This window comes from Notechis scutatus, chromosome 7, assembly GCF_049901735.1.
Source record: "Notechis scutatus isolate UNSWTSFEM ecotype Mainland chromosome 7, rNotScu1.2, whole genome shotgun sequence".
NCBI lineage: Eukaryota > Metazoa > Chordata > Lepidosauria > Squamata > Elapidae > Notechis > Notechis scutatus.
In genome coordinates, this window is record NC_142015.1 from 23,691,645 (window position 1) to 23,712,406 (window position 20,762).

General features: G+C 41.8%; 1 long non-coding RNA gene across 2 annotated transcripts in view; it reads left to right on the plus strand.

Moving 5' to 3' along the window:
• The window catches only part of LOC148130058 (uncharacterized), a 190,733-nt gene that overhangs the window by 91,417 nt on the left and 78,554 nt on the right, over positions 1–20,762 (plus strand). Inside the window, exon 5 of one of the 2 annotated variants that reach the window (XR_015750374.1) lies at positions 2,350–4,924. The exons of the other annotated variant lie outside the window; for it this stretch is intronic. This is a non-coding gene — a long non-coding RNA (uncharacterized LOC148130058). Of the gene's footprint in view, positions 1–2,349; positions 4,925–20,762 lie in introns of those variants that run through there. 2 annotated transcript variants of the gene reach the window in all.

Genomic DNA, 20,762 nt, shown 5'->3' on the forward strand with positions numbered 1-20,762 from the left:
TAATCCTGATTGGTCACTAAATTGACCCTCGATGGGTTGGGGGAGGTTTCCTCACTCTTGGCTGAACTCACGGACTCGTGGTACTGTTCTACTTCTATCGCTACAAGATGGGAGAAAAAGGATAGGAGATAACCATCTTTTTACCTACAAGACAGATATGCAAAGGACTGGTCATTAAAGAAGAAATTCGTCACAAATGTGAGTTATGAGGATACCTGATGAACTGATAAAAATACTTTGTGATGGATGTTTTGTTGAGTTTATCTATCTGCATCTGTACAGAAGACAAATCTACCACTGTACAGAATACAGAACATTACTAGTCACCCTACTCAACCTAGTCCAATGGTGTCAAACTTGATTTCATTGAGGGCCGCATCAGGGTTGAGTTTGACCTCAGGGGGATGGGGTGGGCATGGCCAGGGTGGGTGTGGCTAGCTCAACATCACTTGTGTTGGAGGCGCCTGTGGTGGCCCAAGCCCTCTGCCAGCAGAAACGGGCTCCTGAGCTCTGTTTTCGGCTGCCATGGCCTCTTGCAACCCTCTGTCAATGAAAACGGAGCTTGCGAAGGCCGCACACAGCCCTCCCAAGCTCTGTTTTCACTGGCTAAAGCACTGCAGGCCAGCCTTTCACTGCTTCCAGAGCAGCCCTGCGGGCCAGATCTAAATACAGTGTGGGCTGGATCCAGCCCCCAGGCCTTGAGTTTGACATCCTTGGCCTACTCATATTATGATTTTGAAGATTTCACCAAACATTGATAATATCTTGCTCTGAATGGATACAACCACACAGCCCTTCCTTCCCTTCCCTTCCCTTCCCCTCCCTCCCTCTTTTGGTAGTCAATTCCAGATTGTGTAGCCTGCATTTAATGATGGAATATACAAGAGGTTTGATTACACTGTCTGCAGGAGGCCTCTCCCTGTTTCCCTTCTATATACAGGAAAACACCTAATATTGATTAGAGATCTAAGGCAGAACTGGGGAGCCTGCAGTGAGTCAGATGTTATCGGATTGCAACTACTATCATCCATGACATTTGGCTATCCTGGGTGCAGCTTCTAAGTTTATTTATTTATTTGATTTTTCAATTGCTTACAAGATACTAGGTAAAAGTATAAACATGAATAAGAATACAGGAAATAGGTACGAATAAATGGGGACAATAGGACAGGGACGGGAGGCACGATGGTGCACTTATGCACGCCCCTTACAGACCTCTTAGGAATGGGGTGAGGTCAATAGTGCTTAGTTTGAGGTTAAAGGAGTGGGGGTTAGAGGATGTAACGACAGTCAGGTAGTGCATTCCAGGCATTGACCATTCTGTTGCTGAAGTCGTACTTTCTGCAATCGAGTTTGAAGCAATTTACATTGAGTTTGCATCTGTTGTGGTTCCACAATAACTAAGACAGCTGAGGGGATTCCAAGGTTTGGTTTTTTTCCTGTCGGTCAGCAATCAGACAGGTCTGGATGGGTTGTTCCTGTGTTACATTTTAGGGTAGCATTGGTTAGTATGCCTTCTTGCATGTGTTAGGATTGGCGTTGCTCACGGATGCTTTCTGCTTCCCGAAGACAATGCTTTGCCACAATGCTTTGCTTTGTTTTGTTTTAGGGCAGGACTGTTGTCGCAAGCCAATTCCTGAATCAGAGTTCTGGAAGATGAAGAAACCTAATTGCCACATTGCTTGCTTGCTTTCTGGTTTGCTATTCCCAGAGTAGATAACTTATTATGTCTGCACCCTCCCGGTCCTTAAGTATTGGAAGTAGCAATCTAAAAATGGTAGACTTCGGTGAGGAAGAAGCTTCTTCTTTGTCTGGCATAGACCAAGAAAAGAAAAAGGCTGGATATGTAAAATAGACTTGCACACACACACAGACACACACAACTCACAAACCCTGGTGAAAGATAAATTGCTAACTAAAGTATATTAATTCTATCATGAAGACCAATAGCTCTATTTAAAAAAACCCACGGTACCCAAGAGAAACGGTCAGGGAAGGAGGAGGGGCAGAAAAGCTCAGGCACCAATTCTTAAAATGACAGTTCTTATCTCAGCCAGGTAGGATGAAGGGAAACTGGATGAAGTAGCTGTTGGGCAGGTAACAGTTAAGGAAGCTTGTTCCTCAGCATAAGTGATTAATAGCTCTGCGCTCTGAAACGTATGTGTGTATAACCAGCTAAATATACACATAAAAAAGATATAATAAGCTGCCTTGCATTGGCTCATTTCAACAACAGGTTCACCTCCAATGGCTCTGATTCTTTTAACAAGAGGTAGCTGGGTTAAAGCTGGGATCATCTGTCTACAAATATTTACCGTAGCATTAAGTTGAGGCCTTTTTTTCCCCCAGTGCATATATACCACCTCCATCATGAAGCATCTTTTAGCTTCTTGGTCTTTCCTGCTGAATCACCAACATCCTCCAGAATCTTCCTCATATGTTGGACTTCAACTCCTTATATTCCCGGCAAGTCAAATGCCTCATTGTGAGTAGGACATTACAGGTAGTCCTCAACATATGACCACAATTGAGCCCCTCCAAAATCGGTTGCTAAGTGAGGCAGTCCCATTTTACAACCTTTTTTGCCGAGAGTTGTTCAGTGAATCACTGCCGTGGTTAAGTTAGTAACATGATTGTTAAATGAACCTGGTTTCCCCTTTGATGTTGCTTGTCAGAAGATCACAATACTTCACATCATGTGACCCCGGGACACCCCAAATGTCATAACTATGAACCAGTGGCCAATCATCTGAATTTCGATCACATGACCTGCTCCAACAGTCGGAAGTGTGAAAAATGGTTGTGCTACTTGTTTTCGGTGCTATTGTAACTTCCAATGGTTATTAAACAGAAGGTTGTAAGTCAAAGACTACCTGTAATTCTAAAGACTGTTTCGAAACATAAGATATGAAAAGGAGGAGGGAAGAATTCACCCCAGGGTGCCCTACACCTCTTAAGGTAGAAGATTTGCAAATAATCTTCAATATGTTGAAAAATGTTTACGGTTTTCCCCACAGTATTGCATTCTTTGGTTCTGAGTTTTCTCCTTGTTCCAAGTTCAACACACATTGGAGGGCAATCCTGATGCCTCAAAGATGGCCGCAGCCAGGTTCGCTTCAGGGTTGACAGTCAGACCCTCTTAACTGACCAGAAGCTCCCGGAAAAGAATAGAAACGAAACCACATAGAGCAAGGCTGTCAAACTCCTGGCCCGTGGGCTGGATGCGTCATATGTAGGCCATGCCCTGTTTAGCAAAGGAGAAAAAAGTCCCAATATGTCACATGCCACAATGTGACGACGTGAGTTTGACACCCCTGACATAGAGGTTAATAAGTGCTTAAATTAACCATTTTCAACTGCCATTGGATATATCTGCCAATCCAACACAAACAGATCAACAATTGTTTCTATTTGTTAAAACATGGCTGGAAACGTAAAAAAAAAACAAGAGCTCAAGTTAATCAAAAGAAATTTTAAAAAGCCAAAGCATACAAATTTAAGAGAAGCTTTAGGGTCTGAGGCAGACATTACTTCCATTCTGGCTGCATTTAACTCACAAATGCCTTCATGACATCAGCACATGCTGTATTGTCACATTGTTATTAAGTGACTGCACATATTCACCCTAATTACATAATTATCTATAATTGCACTAATTGGGTAAAGACATAATTGGTGAAAATCACTTGAAAATCAACAAGGAGATCCTGCCAAATAGGGAAATGTAGGTTAGAGGCAATGGTTAACCTAAAAGAAACATGAAACTTCCTAAAGGAGAGGTAGGAAGGCAGGAGACTGGGAGTTCTAGTCCTGCCTTAGCGATGAAAGCCAGCTGGGTGACTTTGGGCCAACCATTTTCTCTCAGCCTAACCCATCTCGTAGGACTGTTGTGGGGAAAAGAGGAAGAGGAAGCTCTATGTTGGATATGTTTGTTGCCTTGAGTTATGTAAAAATAATAAAAGGCAGGATATAAATAAATAATAAATACATGAAATAGTGATGACCCCGGCCAGTGTGTCTCAGTAGTATGGAACCTGCTTGTAGGCAGATCCTTATCAATGTACGAAGGTGAAGGACAGTCTCTTCGAGTAGCCATCAAATTACACTATGATAAGGATTGGCCAATATCACCCATCTCTCCTTGTTGAGGTGACAGGTCTATTGTAAAACCAAACTTGCTTTCATCTCCTCCTAAACGAATGGATCATCTGCCAATTTTAGCCTGCTTTGTTCTGCTTTTTCTTGACTTTGAATTAATTTCGGCAGTTTTTACATCAGTTTGCAAAATTTGTTTCCAGAAGAAAAAAATACAACGAATTTTCCATGATTTGTTTCATATAATGCTGTTTTTGCATATTACTGCTAGGTTTGTATTTTTTGGAAGCTTTTAGAAAGTATTTTTGTGTGTACGCTTGGGTTTCCTTAATATCTGTACTTCTTTTTTCCAAAAAAAAAAAAAAGAGTTGAGAATAGAAACAAAAAATTCTGAAAAATACAGGTCAGTAATTAAGGGGAGATGACATAAAATGTTATTGGTGCATAAACGTTTTATGTGAATTCAGAACCAAATTAGAGCTGTATAATGCAGTTGGATGTTCACAACATTTGGGAATAGTAGCATGTCTTCTATCTAGAACTCATTAAAGTAGCGAAATCTGCCTCCAGAATCACACAGCTGTAGTAGAAGCCTTCTCACAGTAGTGACACAATCCTGGAAAAAGACATAGCTACTTTAATGAACCTCAAACTTGTGCTGCATTCCCACAGCAATTTGTTCTTCTTCCAAATCAAATCCAAAGTGTTTTCCGGCTGTACCCCACAGAAATTGTTTATGGGTCAACTCTTCAAACAACCCATTTGCAACTCATTGTAAAGATGGTCCCTTCATTTGAATTTTCAGGAGTACTTCAATAAAGTTTATCTTGACAGCTTTACATCTTGCTTCCTGAAAAATGTTTTTAAGGCCTATGCAGATGATAAATCTATTCGGAATTATTTTGGAGTAAGTTCCACCAAAATTAGCAGGTGGCATCTTTCATTTAGTAAAAATCAACCAAATAGTCTTACAAAATGTTGTTCCTCTTGAATGTAATCATTCCAGTAGAAGAGATGGCAACAATTATAGATTTGGTAGACTTGGTCAGCAGGTGATTTTTGTAATATTTTGCTACCGAGGCACAGTGACTAAAATATGAAGGTCTTTTAACGCCATCAAAGTAATCATGTTGGTAGAGTTCAATGTCATTTATTAATTCTGATTGGCTGAACCTCTTGATCGCATGTGCTATAATTTCATGACCTTTCCCCCTCAGTTCAGTTGGAATATGTCAACCTGCTCTTTGTAATGTGGGAAAATTTTCCTCTTTTTATTCCAGTTAAATTTCATTTGTGCTTGGATGTGGATTTTCCTTTCATTGCAGCCCAAGTTACATGGTTGTGGAAAACATCAACCTGGTATTCACTGTTCTTTGCCCTGTAAATTTTTTTGTCTGTTTTTTTTTTTAATCCCACTTTACGCTTTTCATTTTGGAAAAATGAGCAGTTTTGCTTATCTGCTGATCAGCCTAAAACAGTTACCTGAATCGTTCCCACTCAAAATTCCATTTATCAATCATCTTTGCTACTAAAAATATAATACCATAGCACAAAGGTTAGCCTCTTCTTTCACATTTGCAATATGGCATGATGTGGAACATTAGCTTTCCAGATCATGGCATTTTGATATAAGCTACATTTCAGATAAAACTAACAAGAAAACCAACTTGGAGCCCAGCTGAAGAGATATGTTAGACCAACGTTTCTCAACCTTGGCAATTTGAGGTTGGATGGACTTTCACTCCCAGAATTCCCCATCCAGCATAGCTGGCTGTAGAATTCTGGAAATTGAAGACTATCCATTTTCAAGCTGCCAAGGTCGAGAAATATTTTTTTCTTAGTAAGGACCTTCTCAAAGACACCGATGCTAAAGTACAATGCATCATATTGAACCTTGGCAGAATAATGTTGGATTGGCCAGCTGGATGACACATCTCTAAAGTTGTCCATTAATTAGCCTCTTGCCCAAACCAACTAAATTCCAGTTTGGAAGGGTTTTCAGCCAGTGAGTCTCCTTAATGTGCTTTGAGTTCCTTCTGTTTCCCCCGCAGATCACTTGTCTCCTTCCATGCTTGCTTGGTATTGTCTGCTCCTATTGATTTGATATTTAATGGTTCTTGAGCTGGCAATGAAAAGCATTCCCCATTTAATTAATTTGTAGGAGTCAGCTGTATTTCTGGCCAACCCAAAGACTTTTGTGAAAGACCGCTGGGCTCTGGAAGACAATGCTTCCCTCTACTTTTTCTGTCCCTCTACCCATATCATCATCATCATTCTTATTGTTTTGACTTCTTGCATGTATCCAAGCTGAGGTAGTAGGTTGTATGGTTTAGAATTACACCAAGGGAGATAACTATACAGCCTCCTAGCTTTCCTTGGGTCATGCACAAAGCAGCGAGTTTGATGGAAAGGCTGTAATCCTTTGGGACGCCAGTGGACAGGTAAGGATTCTCTTGCGAATCGCTAAAGGAGAAAAAAAATTAAAGGAATTCTCTTTAATAAAGACTCGGGTTTTCCGCAAAACCACAAAGTTATAAAGCCAAGCATTGTGGCAATGTAATCACCAGTAATCACCAGTGACTGGGGTCCATGCAAGCAGGAGCTCTTTGGTGTTTTGTTTTGTTTTTTTAAATATATTCTGGAACTTAATAACATTGAACAGTTCCTTATTTTTCACAATAGGGAGCTTGGGAATATTATATCAAAGATCACACAAAATAGTCTTCCGAGCTTGATTTTCCCCTGCCCAATTAAGTCTGTGAAATTCTGCCTGAGATAGTTCTATTTCTAATAGCAAAGAGCTAGTCCATATGACTAAGTTAATTTTTAAAATAGGTACTCCTTGAGAGTTGGGAGGAGAACTCCCATCGCTAAGGGATATGGTTGTGAAGTCAGTTGCATCCAATTTAACGACCCGCTTTTTGCCTTGGTTGTTAAGTGAATCATTCTGGTCATTGTGGGAATCGCATAGTAGTTATAAGTTCTGTACTCAGCACCGTCTATGGAGATACCCAATCATCCAAGTCATGATTGTCCCAAAGGTTATTTTCCAAAGGCAACTGGACTTGTTTTGTTTTTTCTTTGAAAATGTTTCACTTCTCGTCCAAGAAATATTGAAATATTTTCAAGGGAAATAAGAAAGTCCGGCTGCCTTTCGAAAAGCATCTTTGGTTTGTCTCCACACTGTTATAGTTCAGGAGTAATTGTGATTATGCTGGATGTGAAGTTTCATTTTGTTTCTCAGAGATTTGGAAGCTCTGCCAGATAACCTGAATTCTGGGAACTCAGCAGTAAAATTTCCACCCATCCTTTTGGATTTTTGGAGGTCTGAAGTCCTTCATTTCTTCTCCCAAATGCCCAAATCTTGACCCTCTATTTTGTTAGCCGAAATGACTTACACTCATGTCTAAACATGTTCATTTTTGAATGTAGCACTGTAAAAATCTGGCTCCTGTTGACTTCAAGGCTGCATTAATTTTGTTTTCTTGGCAGCCATACAAGAAGTGGTTTGCAGATTTCAACTTCCCAAAATAGCCTGGGGTCTCTTCTCAACATATTGAGATGACTTCTGAGTTTAGACTAGGTCAACCAGGTGTAAGGAAATAGTCCAGAGTGGAAAACAAAGAATATGATGATGATGATGATGAAGATGAAGACCAAAGGCAAAAATAATGTCCTGCCTTTACTTGCCCGTAGAGTTGACAAATGAGATGAGTGATTTGGAGGGTTTAAGTAATGGGTAATTAGACACACTGATTTAAGGTGTTTAGGACATCTTTCTACATCAAATACCATTTTGCAGAAGTTATTTTAAGCTTCTACTCTTTCCTTCCCTTTTTGGTGAATATACCTAAACTTCATGTCCTTGAATTGATAAAGGAAGTCATAAATTGATAAGGGAAATCATACATCTTTAACCTGGTGCCTTCCCATTTGGAAGTTTCATTTTTCCATTCTTTGTATTCCATTCATATGCTGCCTGTCTTGCCTGGAGGCACCTCTTAGGTGGCTTGTAGCCAAGTTAAGATAACCAGACAAAACATTGAGATATTAAAATAATACATATTAATGTTAAAATGGACTTAATTAAAAAAGATGGAAAGGAAAGGAGCAAGATGCATGCACACAAGTTGTATATGTTGAATTATTTCAACATCCATATTTTGGCCCTGTTGGAGATGATTGAATAGCAATAACAATAGCACTTAGACTGAAATACTGCTTCACAGTGCTTTACAGCCCTCTCTAAGTGATTTACAGAGTCAGCATATTAGCCCCCAACAATCTGGGTCTTCCTTTTAGTGATCTTGGAAGGATGGCAGGCTGAGTCAACCTTGAGTGAGTCAGGATCGAATTGATGGCAGTTGGCAGAATTAGCCTGCAGTAATGCATTCTAACCGCTGCGCCACCACAACTTAGATAGCAATAGCATTTAGACTTATATACTGCTTCTCAGTGCTTTACAGCCCTCTCTAAGAAGTTTACAGAGTCAGCCTCTTGCCCCCAACAATCTGGGTCCTCATTTTACCCACCTCGGAACGATGGAAGGCTGAGTCAACCTTGAGCTGGTCAAAATCAAACTCCTGGCTGTGGGTACAGTTAGCCTTCCATACTGCATTCTAACCACTGTGAAGGAAAGAGAGGGAGGGAATTAGAGAGAGAGGGAGTTAGGGAGGGAGGGAAGGAAGGAATCCTGCATTCTAATGACTGTGCAACCATAGCTCTTGATGTCTGGCATATGAGGAAGGCAGGAAGTTGAAAAAAAGGCTACATGAAAAGGTATTTATATATATTATATATATATAACCGACATTTATGACTCAAGGGAATATTAGTACTTGTAGCAAAAGAGCATTCTTCATCAGAACTTGGTACAATTAATACATTAATATGTCCTTAAATGCCCTTTGCTGACAGCTCCTCCATATGTCCTTTTGACATATGTTTTCCATATGTCTCGCTGGTAATTAGTATTCCTTCATATGTCTTCCAGCATATTAATTAGACTTCCAGAAAATGTGGCCGCGTTACAAGTGGGGACCTTTTGCAGTTGTCGTAGAAGAACCTTCTTGGACTTTTCAGCCCTCTGGCAAGAAATTAAAAAGGAAGGAGAGATCTACTCAGTAGCAATCCAAATGCACTCAGAAAACCCCTCCTGCTATTTATCTTCATGAGCCTGAAAGCTCTTCTGTGGAGTTTGACTTTTCGATAGATTTTTATTTTTAATGAATCGCCATTGCAGAATATGTTCGCCCTTGTTAATTTGCTGAGAATTTTAGCACTTGATGGAAGATGAGAAGAAGGGAAGAAAGCAGGGCGTTTTGATTCCCTCTGCTCTTCCCTCATGAACTGAAGTCAAACTAGATAGATGAGAGAGAGAGAGAGAAAGAAATAGAGATAGATGATAGATATAGTTAGATGAGAGAGAGAGAGAGAAAGAAATAGAGATAGATAGATAAATCAATAGATAGATAATAGAGAGAGACAAATAGGTGGATAGGTAGATGAGAGAGAGAAATAAATAAATAAAGATAGATCAATAGAGATAGATAGATAGATAGATAGATAGATAGATAGATGAGAGAGACTGAGAGATTTCAGCATCAATTCCTCTTTCATTATCTCTCCTGAAGCAATCACATTTTATTTATTTGAAATATTGATGTGGTTGCCTTGTTAGGATATAACTCTGGATGGCTCACAGCAACAGTAAAAATAAGAATCAATACAGACCATAAAAAACAAACCCCTGTTGCCTTAGCCATCCTCCTTGGACGCGTCCAACAAAACTGAGTTCCCATCCCATCCTGTCTCCGCATCCTGGGGACGAGCCAGCTCTTTGCAATCTTTTAGAAGTCTGAAAGGATAGGGACCTACTGGATCCCCAGGAGAGGCACAGGGCAGGAAAATGAATGCTCCCCCCACCATGTCCCTTCAGATGGAAGCACCTTAGAGGATTTGGGGCATGCCCACTCTATCTGACCCAGTTGGGTGGGAGAAACACATGTCTTTAGCATGCCCCAAAATATGATACATTCTCATCTTCTTTCCAAGAAGCTCAGTGTGGTATGCAAACTTGTAGAAAGGGATAGAAATTCATGGAATAGCTTTGCCATGAGATATAAAATACATGCAACCTGATCCTGAACCAGAGCATTGTTTCATGGCAAAACCCAAATTTTCCTGGATATGGCCTTAGAGACATGGGCATCGTAGCCCAGGAATACTTTATGTTCATAGGAATGCGATTTAGTGAAAGTTGCGCACAAAACAGAGTATTTTAAAGAAAGTAACTGGCTAGAAGAAACACATAAAGGGAAAACCGTGAGCACGTGTTGTCCTTAGACAAAAGTGTCTGGAGATAATGGGTGATGGAGGGATTTTCTGTTCTGAACATAATAAAAACTGATGCAGAATTGCAGTGATTTGGAACGGTGAGAAAATGAAATTGTCAGAACGGTTCATTTCTCTCCTGTTCATTGGTTCATTCCTTTCCAGTGTGCAGCAGCAGCCCCAAAAGCCAATGCAATGCTAAGCTGCATTAACAGAGGGATCAAGGAGAGATTCAACCTGGAAATAAGGGGGAAATTTTCTGACAGTGAGAAGAATCAACCCATGGAACAGAAGTTGCCTTCAGAAGTTGTGGGAGCTTCATCACTGGAAGCTTTCAAGAAGAGATTGGACTGCCATTTGTCAGAAATGGTGTAGGTCTCCTGTTTGGGTGGGGGGTTGGACTAGATGACCTACAAGATCCCTTCCAACTCTGTTATTCTGTATTCAACTTTTGACCTAAGGAAGAGGTGTGTAGCCTAAGGTCATTTTTTGACCGTTAAAGTAGATTTCTCTAGTCGTGATTGCCACTCACCTGGAAGCAAATTCTGAACTCTGACTAACAAAATGGTTGTTGTCATTTTTAGAGCACTGAACTCCTCTTTACCCTTTTGTAAATTACTCATCAGTGGCCCCAAAACTAAGCCATCATTTCCCAGCCATTCGCCAGCATCCCACATGGTCAAATGTGTGAAAACACAGGCCTGAAATAGAATGCAATGTAAAAATGAGGTATTATTTTAACACCTAACATCCTGTGGGATATATCATTTAGGCAATTTATAAATATCAGCATGAAATACATCAGGTTTATGAATCTGAGCGTAATTATGGTAGGTGTTTCCTAGGTGAACATTTCCAAAACAGCAATTTAGCTGGAAGATTGTGTAGACAACATGTCTAAGATTCTGTCCCTAACTCTAACCCATACCAGGCTTTTAACTGCTCTATTGTTTGGGATTGATCAAGTCCAATGTCTATCTTATAGGGGAGATAAGTGGCATAAAAAATAATACATAAATAATAATAAATTAATAAATGCAGTGGTTCCCTTCTTTCCACAAAGATGGCAACTGCCTTCACCTTAATGGACCAATTGTCATTCCTAAAACAAATGTTTTGTTGGCACGTCCAGCGGCTGAGATATTGACAGCGATCTTGGAGGATCAAGATCGCCTGTTGTACCGCCGTGACACCAGCTCCGCCTCCCCCCCCAGAATGTTAATCTTAAACATAATTATTTCTCTCCTTGGAAGAGAAGAGAATTTTGATTATGGTCACGAACCAAAAGGTGTTTCCCTCATTTGAAAGAGAAAAACCAAATATGTGGAGCAAATTAATCGGTCACCTCAAAAATACAATTTATTCTTTCTGTACACCCTACTCCACTGCCTCCCAAAAAATTACATTCAGCGTTGCTAGTGAGAATTGCTGTCTCATTTTCCTTTCCATCCACCAGTTAAGCATATTAATGCTGACAGTTTTACAAATTGTATATAAATGTGCTTTTCTATCTATTGTAGAAATCAGATTATTTTTCTCAGGGCAGAAAATTCATAGCAAATGTTATTGTGAGCCTTCCTCTCTTTCTCCTGTCCTCTCCTCTCTTCTCTTCTCTCCCCTCCTCCCCTCCTCTCTGCTCCCTCCCTTCTCCTTCCTTCCTTCCTTCCTTCCTTCCTTCCTTCCTTCCTTCCTTCCTTCCATCCATCCATCCATCCATCCATCCATCCATCCATTCTCTCTTCCTTCCTCTCTTTCTCTTCCTTTCGGACTTCTACTTCTGTTTCCTCATTATACATCAAAGCTGCAAACTTAAAAGAATTGGTTTCCTAGCATAGCGAAAACCCTATAAGTCCAGAATGGACCTTATTTTTGTCACAGATATAAAAAGCACTTAAGAGTGGATTTATTTTTGTCAATGATATAAAAGTCCATTTGGAGAGTTTCCATTGCAGCCTTGGCACTTTCCTTGTAAAGGCAGGGATGCCCATAAACAGAAAATGCTGAGCGTATACTTGCTCAATGGTGAGTTGAAGTTGTTATTCTGATGGCTGCGGAAGAATAGCCGGAAGAATAATATCAATTTGGACTTAGTATGAAGTTGGAAGATCTCAATTGTTTACTAGATCATCATCTGAAAATTAAGGAAGGTCTGAAAAGAGGGGTGGAAAAACCATGCTTGATGGTGAGCCAAAGGAATTGTTTTATGGGTAGTCCTCAATGTATATCCACCATTGAAGCTAACTGTCAGGCACTGCCCTGTATGAAGCCAACTCTGGCATATGTAATTTACAGTCCCCTGTGACTCTGTGTCATAAATCAGATTCTCCAATTGAGCCAGTTCATGGGCTTGGTGTCATCAATCACATTCTCCAATTACGGGCTGGGTGTCCTCATTCACGTTCTCCAATTAAATATATTCGTGGGCAAAAGCTCTGGTATTCTAGTTGCAATCTTTTAATGATAAGAGTTGGGATGTACTTCCGCTTTCAAACTGCTGCACTGCTCTTCCAGATTTCCTTCCTCCCTCCCCCTTTTTAATGGCAACTACTAAAACAGGCATAGGAATGTTTGATGAGTCAACACCAACGTTTCTGCTGTAAGGGAATCCCTGTAGTTGTTAAGTCGGTAACATGGTTTTTTATCTGGCTTCCTCATTGACTTGGCTGGTGTCGGAAGTTCACCAAAAGGGACCACATGACTCCGGAACGGTGCAACCATCCTAAATATGAGTCAGTTGCTAAGCGCCTGAATTTTGATCAATGGTTGCAAGGGTGAAAAATGGTCCCAAGTCAGCTCTTTTGGTGTCGTTGTAACTTTGAACGGTCATTAAAGAACTGTTGTAATTCAAGGATTACTTATGTTTTATTTACCACATTTATAATCCCTCAGGGAAGGATTATCCCATTTATGGTAGGCCTTCCAAACATTCCTTATCCCTGAGCTGCACAGTGAATCAGTCGCTCATCTTTAACCACATGGTATCTTAGAACAGGACTCCCCAACCTTTTGGACCTCAGGGACCACCAAACTCATAGTTTTAAATCCTGTGGACCACTGATATGAATTTTGACTGATGGTAGCTTGCTGACATTGGTGGGAAAGTCGGCCCCATATTCCAGAGCTTCAGTAGTCACAGGACTGGCCCTTTGGTCATCCCAGAGCAGCTAATCCTCCACCTGGGTGCACCGGCCTGCCATGGACTGGAGGAGCTGCTCCAGGATGACCAAAGGGCCAATTTTGTGACTACTGCAGCTCTGGAATATGGGACCAACTTTACCACCAACGTCAGCAAGCCACCCTGGGATGGATTTCCCTCCTCCGATGTTAGTCTTACCTTCCAGTTCCAGCTCGCGTGGCTCTACTCAAGGGAAGGTTTGCACTCGGCCGAAGGATGGGAGCCAGTGGGTGGGCGAGCCATATGGGCAGCGCAGCCTTGTGTTCCCATGCAGCCTGGATTAATTGCTTTGGGGGAGTGCTTTGGGGGGACATTTCTCTGTGGACCACCAAAATTTTCTTGTGGACCACCATTGGTCCCTGGCCCACCAGTTGGCAACCACTATCTTAGAAAGCACCATGCCGGTTACTGAGTCAAAACCTCAACTCAGTCATTACTTAACAAGAATAGGAGACAAACAAGTGGCCAAATCTGTTATCTTCCAATACTGTTCTGGATTTTGGAATACACTTATTCCCGAGTGTTGCAATACATGTGTCTAGAAAAAACATATCTGTGAAAATGTTTATGCTGGTGAAAATGTTGAGAGCTTGATTCATTTTGCGACAGGTACTGAGGCCAGCTGGTGGCCAGGGAGATTATTGATAGAAAAGAATATTTGTAGCTCAGGGTTGAACTGTGATTCCTTGGTGTACTTTGAGCTTGGCTGTTTTCTTGCAGACATTTCATGACCCAGTTAGGTAACATCATCAGTGTTAGAAGCAGAGGTGGTATTCAGCAGGTTCTGACTAGTTCTGGAGAACCGGCAGTGGAAATTTTGAATAGTTCGGAGAACTGGCAAATCCTGCCTCTGACTGGCCCCGCCCCCATCTATTCTCCGCCTCCCATTGAGTCCCAGCTGATTGGCTGGGTCTTCTTTTGCACAGGAGAACAGAGCTGGAAAGCAGGTTCGTGGGGTGGGGAGGGAATGGAGATTTCCGGTAGTAAAAATTTTTGAATCCCACCACTGGTTAGAAGGGAGCATGGTTTGCTCTCTTTATATACTTGCAGATCACTAGTGTATAAAACGAGAGCAAACCTCACACCCTTCTAGCACTGATGATGCTACCTAGTTAGGTAATGAGATGTTTTCCAAAAAAAAAACAACCAATTTGGGAGATTATTTAATGACATTTATTGGATTAGGGATTGGGAAGAATGCAAGAATCCCCCTCCCGCAGTCTGAAGACACTTGACTCAGTAGTGCAGCTGGCAGTGAGTCCAAAAAATAAAATAAAATTGAAACCCCTTGGAGAAAACCTGGGATGAAATTAAAGAGTTATTTCTGCCTCGCTTCCTTATTCAATGTCTCCTGGACAGAAGGCAACTGTTCATTTCAGAGCGTGACTCATTCGGCTCTGAAGCCTTGATGAATTTTCCAAGTTCAGTTTAGCCTCAGGTAAAGAACACAAAAGCTCAGAGGGTTTCATTATCACTATCATAATGTTTGGGCTGAAAGTCACCTGAGAGCAATTTATAATTCACTGCAGTTCTTTGGTATCAAGGCTGACAATCGATATCCTACTCAAACAAGACTGAACTGACCCAAATTTTCACGAACTGTTTTGGGGTGGTGTGGTGTGGTTCTTTTGAGAAATGGTACGGGCAAACTTTCCCGTGCTTCATAAGAATATTTTGTCTAAACGCTTTGTTGGTAGGTATGTTTTGTGATTTCATAGTGGTGCGTACCATCCTTCGTTTTAGCCAACTGGGGTTGTTGCTACGAGTTGCTTTTCTGAATTGTTGCTCAAGTGCTGTTTCTCAGTCTGTGTTGGGAAGGGTGTTGGGGGGGGGGGTGAGAGGTGTTTGACCAGCTCTTGGCTGGCTGTAGGTTCTCAAACGAAGCGGTAAGGCTGGATGGGAGGTGGAGAGAAACATGAATTCAGAGACCGGTTGTAAAGGCGAATGCTTCTAGAAATACCGTTAAGGAAGACCCACAAATGAATAAGGATTCCTATTGAAATGCATTCGGCGTGTATTTATTTGGCCAAGCAGTGCTGGTTTTGGCACGGTCCTGGAGCCAAAACATCATGAGGAATCCAACTTTTTTGGAAGTCGCTGCTTCTTTTCGGAAAATGTGACTCAAACGCAGGTCTGCCTTCCAGACTGGCTTGAACAGTGACCTCTGTCTTCTTAGGACCAAGAATGCTTTCAAAAGCCACCACAAGACGGTTTCTCCTTGGGTTTTTGAGCTTAGTCTGTCTTTCAAGTGGGGCTGTTGCATTGGGAATTCTTCCCTCTGTTTCATTCCTCAGCTATGCGCAGAATGCTCTACAGGTGCCGTTGGCTCCAGCGTTTCCCCTCTCTTCTGTCTGCTGGTTTTATCTCACTTTAAAGGCATGACCCCAGGAGGCCAAATGAGCCAGGTTCACCGCTACAAGGACAAAGACTTGATTCATGCTCGGTGGGCATGAATGTCATGGAATTGCAAGGGAAAAGAGCAATGGAGAGTGCCACAAAGATGGAGCAGCTAGCATGTTCTACCTCTCGCTGATCTTTGGAGTCCATCCTGTCTGTCTGTGTCACTTGGGGTGCATGTCTGCATTGATGTGACTGTAGTGTTCAGTGGTCATAGATGTAAATGAAGATTGCTTTTAGGCTACGTTGTCCTAAGCAGGGGAAGAGAGGGGAAATAAATATGAGCTGAAGGGAGCAGAGATGGTGTTGAACTGTGTAGTTATCCATCTGAAATTTGTTCATTCGTTCATTCATTCGTTCATTCATTCATACATTCATTCATTCTCTCAGGTGTAGCTCCATTCAAAATCCAAGAAAGAAAATCTTAAGACTCCATGATTACAGAGAAAAGGGCTTTTACTGAATCTGAAGTGATAGCATCAGAAGAAATACAAGATCTGAGGCAATAGGTGCGAAAATCACATATAGAAAGTTATCCCATGTCCCCACCCCCAACAGTTCAAACTGACCATCCAACCTGAGGTCAATATAATGTCATATGGGTGCATCGTCAGGTGGTTTTTCACACATCTGGTATGCCAAGACAGTTGACCTTGGCCTAGAGAGATAAGAGGCTACATCTGTACAGTAAGCAAGTAAGCATATTCAAGAAACACACGCCAACTTTTACATTTCACTAACTTAAACCTCCAGCACTCTTCCCCCCACAAAGCCTAATTATTCTTCCCTCCCCCCCATTTCTATGGCAGCCAGAAGGACAAGCAGAAGAAAGATTCTTGGAGGCTGACACATTCATATCATTCATTCATGCAAATTTATATGGCCTCCCAACTCTCAATGACTCTAGGCCAGTGATCCCCAACCTTTTTTACGCCGCGGCCCGGTATCCCCAACCTTTTTTATGGCGCGGCCCGGTACCGACATCAGCTGGGCGCCGCCATCTTCTTTTGATGAAAAAGTGCTTCCGGTGAGCTCACCGGAAGCACTTTTCATCAAAACAAGATGGTGGCACCCAGCGCTTCTGGTGAGCTTTTCCGGGTAGAAATGGCTTTCTACCCGGAAAAGCTCACGAGCGCTGGCGCCACCATCTTGTTTTGATGAAAAAGTGCTTCTGGTGAGCTTTCTACCGGAAAAGCTCACTGGAAGCACTTTTTCATCAAAAAGATGGCGGCGCCCAGCAAGCCAGCGCCCGGTAGGACTTGTTCCACGGACCAGTACCGGTCCGCGGACCGGTGGTTGGGGACCCTGCTCTAGGCAGCTTACAAAGATAAAAATCCAATATAAAACAATGAAAAAAAATCACAATACCCCCACATCCCCGATGTCAACAATCAAATGAGCCGTTTGATGGGCTACATCCTACTCAGGGGTCCCTAGGCCCATTGACAAAAATAGGCCTTCAGGGCCTTGTGAAAGAGTGTCAAAGTGAGAGCCAATTTATCTCCACAGGGATGATGTTCCACAGGAAGGGAGCCACCATGGAGAAGATCCTTCTTCCTGGTCTCACCAGATGGGTTTCCTTAAGAGAGGGGACCCATAATTTCGCCACTCTGGTGGGTTGGGTAGATGTGACCAGGAAAAGATGGTCCTCCAAATAACCTAGTCCCAAGCCATGTGGGGCTTTGAAAAGGAAAACCAGTATCTTAAATTGGACCTTCACACAAGCATACACACATATCGTCATCTGATGGGGGAAAACTTGCTTTAAATCAGGGGTGTCCAACCTTGGCAACTTTAAGACTTGTGGACTTCAACTCCCAGAATTCCTCAGCCAGTTTTGCTGGCTGAGGAATTCTGGGAGTTGAAGTCCACAAGTCTTAAAGTTGCCAAGGTTGGACACCCTGATTTAAATTGTCCTTAGATGTCTTTCCCACATTTGAATCCCACGGTTGGGATAGGATAAGTGCCCAGTTCAACTTTATCTTTAAGAAATGCAGATTGGCTTTTCTCCCCACAAAAATCCCACCGGAAGCTGTTGACGTCTTCCACACCAGCTTCATGAAGCATCTTGAAGCCACTTAAGACCACTTGGAGAAATACAGTTGGGTCCAAAATGATAAAACACAAAAGAACGTTGAGAGGCATTCAATATTTTAATGCCATAATTTCACACACACCCCTGCTTTAAAAAAAAAAAAAAAGCTGTCACTAAGATTTATGTCTACCTACTCATGAATCTGTACTGATCCGGTTTAAGCTAAAGTTATTTTACGTAACTTTGTTGGCTCGGATGGCATTGCCTTGGAACTGTTTTATAAATAAATTGTCTCTGTAGGCAGACACTCAAACATAAACAGATAAAAAGTCTTTGCTTATGACAAAGCTGGCTAAATTAAATATTACTGTCACCCTTACAGTGTGTTCAGGAATAACAGCTGTGGTGCTGAAGTTCACACTTTTTTTTAAACTATCAATGATTTGTGCAGGCAGTCAATGTGTTGGCACCCCAGAACTTCTTAGGAAAACAATTCCCTACCACTGAAAATAAGGACAGAAGGGGAGAGTTTTGGACTTGAAATTTTCCATCTCTAGAAATTTTTTGCTTTCCAAAGATCTGGAAAAGATTAAAAACGGTTCCTATTTTAGAGCACACATTTCTGCTACCAACAGATGGGTTATTTTCAAACTCGAGAAGCATTTCCTTAAGTGTCTTTTGTAAAATAACAATCCCAGCCTCCAACTTGCCCTCCTTTTCCAACTTTCTAAGAGTATTTTCCGTTCTCTACCCAGTAATTTTAGAGAAACTCTATAGTTGTTCTTTAGATCTTTTAGCATTCTTAAACAACTGCTTATTCTTCTTGCTAGATAAAACATCTGGAGCTTCATCTTCACAAAGCATATATTGTTATCCAATCCTCTTTAAACCAACGGTGGAGCTGCAGGCCAATATAAAAAGGGCCAACTATTTTCATAAATGCCTTCAATACCTTTCATGAAAACAGAAAGTGTAGGAAGGGGCTGGTGTCTTTAAATCTTCCCTACATGCTGAAGTTTGATGTGGAACTTGGTTATTCAGAGCAGGGGTCTCCAACCTTGGCAATTTATGACTTGTGGACTTCAACTCCCAGAATTCTTCAGCCAACCAACTCCTGGGAGTTGAAGTCCACAAGTCATGAAGTTGCCAGGGTTGGTGATCCCTCATTTAGTGGGTATGTCTCTGCTTTCCTCCAGCCCATTTCAAGACTCTTGTTCAATGTCCAAATAAAGATTTCCAGGCAGTTGAACTTCCATTGCATGTCTTCACTCCATGTACATGTTTCACTTTTACATGTGCAGATTGAACATCCATTGAAGGGCCTTCTCATCCAAACGAAAAACGAAACTCAAGACTGCTTTACTTCTCCAGCTCATCAAAGAAACCTAACTCTTGACTATATCTTGTTTTGTTCTCTTATTAATAGGAAACTTTGAAATCAGAGGTTGGTGGCTTCTTCCTTCCAAACGAGCAAGAAGATTTTTCTCAGTCCTGCTGAGATTTCCCTGCAGCATGCAAACATTTTTGTGAATTGTGATCTCACAACCCCTTCCCAATTTGGGGCTTTTGCTTTTTCTCCATTGCTTGAGGGTATGTCCACACTGTGTGTCTTTCTCATGTACCAGAGAAAGGACCCACCGCCAGCTTGTACGATTGTCTGTGCTAGTTGAGGTCACATTAAGAGCAGAAGGATTGAGTTCAAGTCCAAAACTCCTTGAGTTCAAATCTTGGGTGTTTCTTGATGAGCTGTAATCTTTCTATCAATCTCGGGAGCTGCAATCATATGAGTCTTCTGAAGCAAGAAATTAGATGTGGCGTCTTAGTTAATAGGTTGGGTGTCATCTAGTCCAGTGGTGGGATTCAAAATTGCTTACTGCCAGTTCTGTGGGCATGGCTTGGTGGGCGTAGTTTGGTGGGTGTGGCAGGGGAAGGATACTGTAAAATCCCCATTCCCTCCCCGCTCCAGGGGGAAGGTTGTTGCAAAATCCCATTCCCTCACCACCCCACCAGCCTGCTTTCCAGCTCCGTTCTCCTGTGGAGGGCAACAAAAGAAGACCCAGCTGATTAGCTGAGACTCGGGAGGCAGAGAATTCTACCTCCTTCTATTCTCTGCCTCCCGAGTCCCAGCTCATTGGCTGGGTCTTCTTTGGTTGCCCTGCACAGGAGAACAGAGCTGGAAAGCAGGTTAGTGGGGTGGGAAGGGAATGGAGATTTTGCAGTATCCTTCCCCTGCCACGCCCACCAAGCTATGCCCACCAAACCACACCCACAGAACCGGTAGTAAAAAAATTTGAATCCCACCACTGATCTGTACCAATTGTTTTTGCTATCTTCCTCCTGGGTTGCAAAAGGACCTTCCTAGGGTAGAATTCACGAAAGGGAAGATAGAACGTTAGGCTGAAATCTCCTTTGATTCTTTGAGCCAGTCTAGTGGTTCTTTGCATCTGCCTAATATAACAAGTGGCAAAATGGGGCCCCTTTTGTAAACTGTGAATTTTTTTCTGATCCTCCTTCATTTCTTAAAATAGGTTGGGTGAAGAGTTTCTTCGCCACTCCCCAAATTAAAACAGCAAAAACTGTAAAGTTTTTTTCTAGTAGCCTGCACTTAAAAACTTGGGATATATAACTCAATTTTTAAAGTAGACACAGTCAAGTTGTTATGACAGGGATCCTTTGAGAGGCCCTCCTGACATATTCTGTAAATACTCCATATTTTCCTGGAACTGA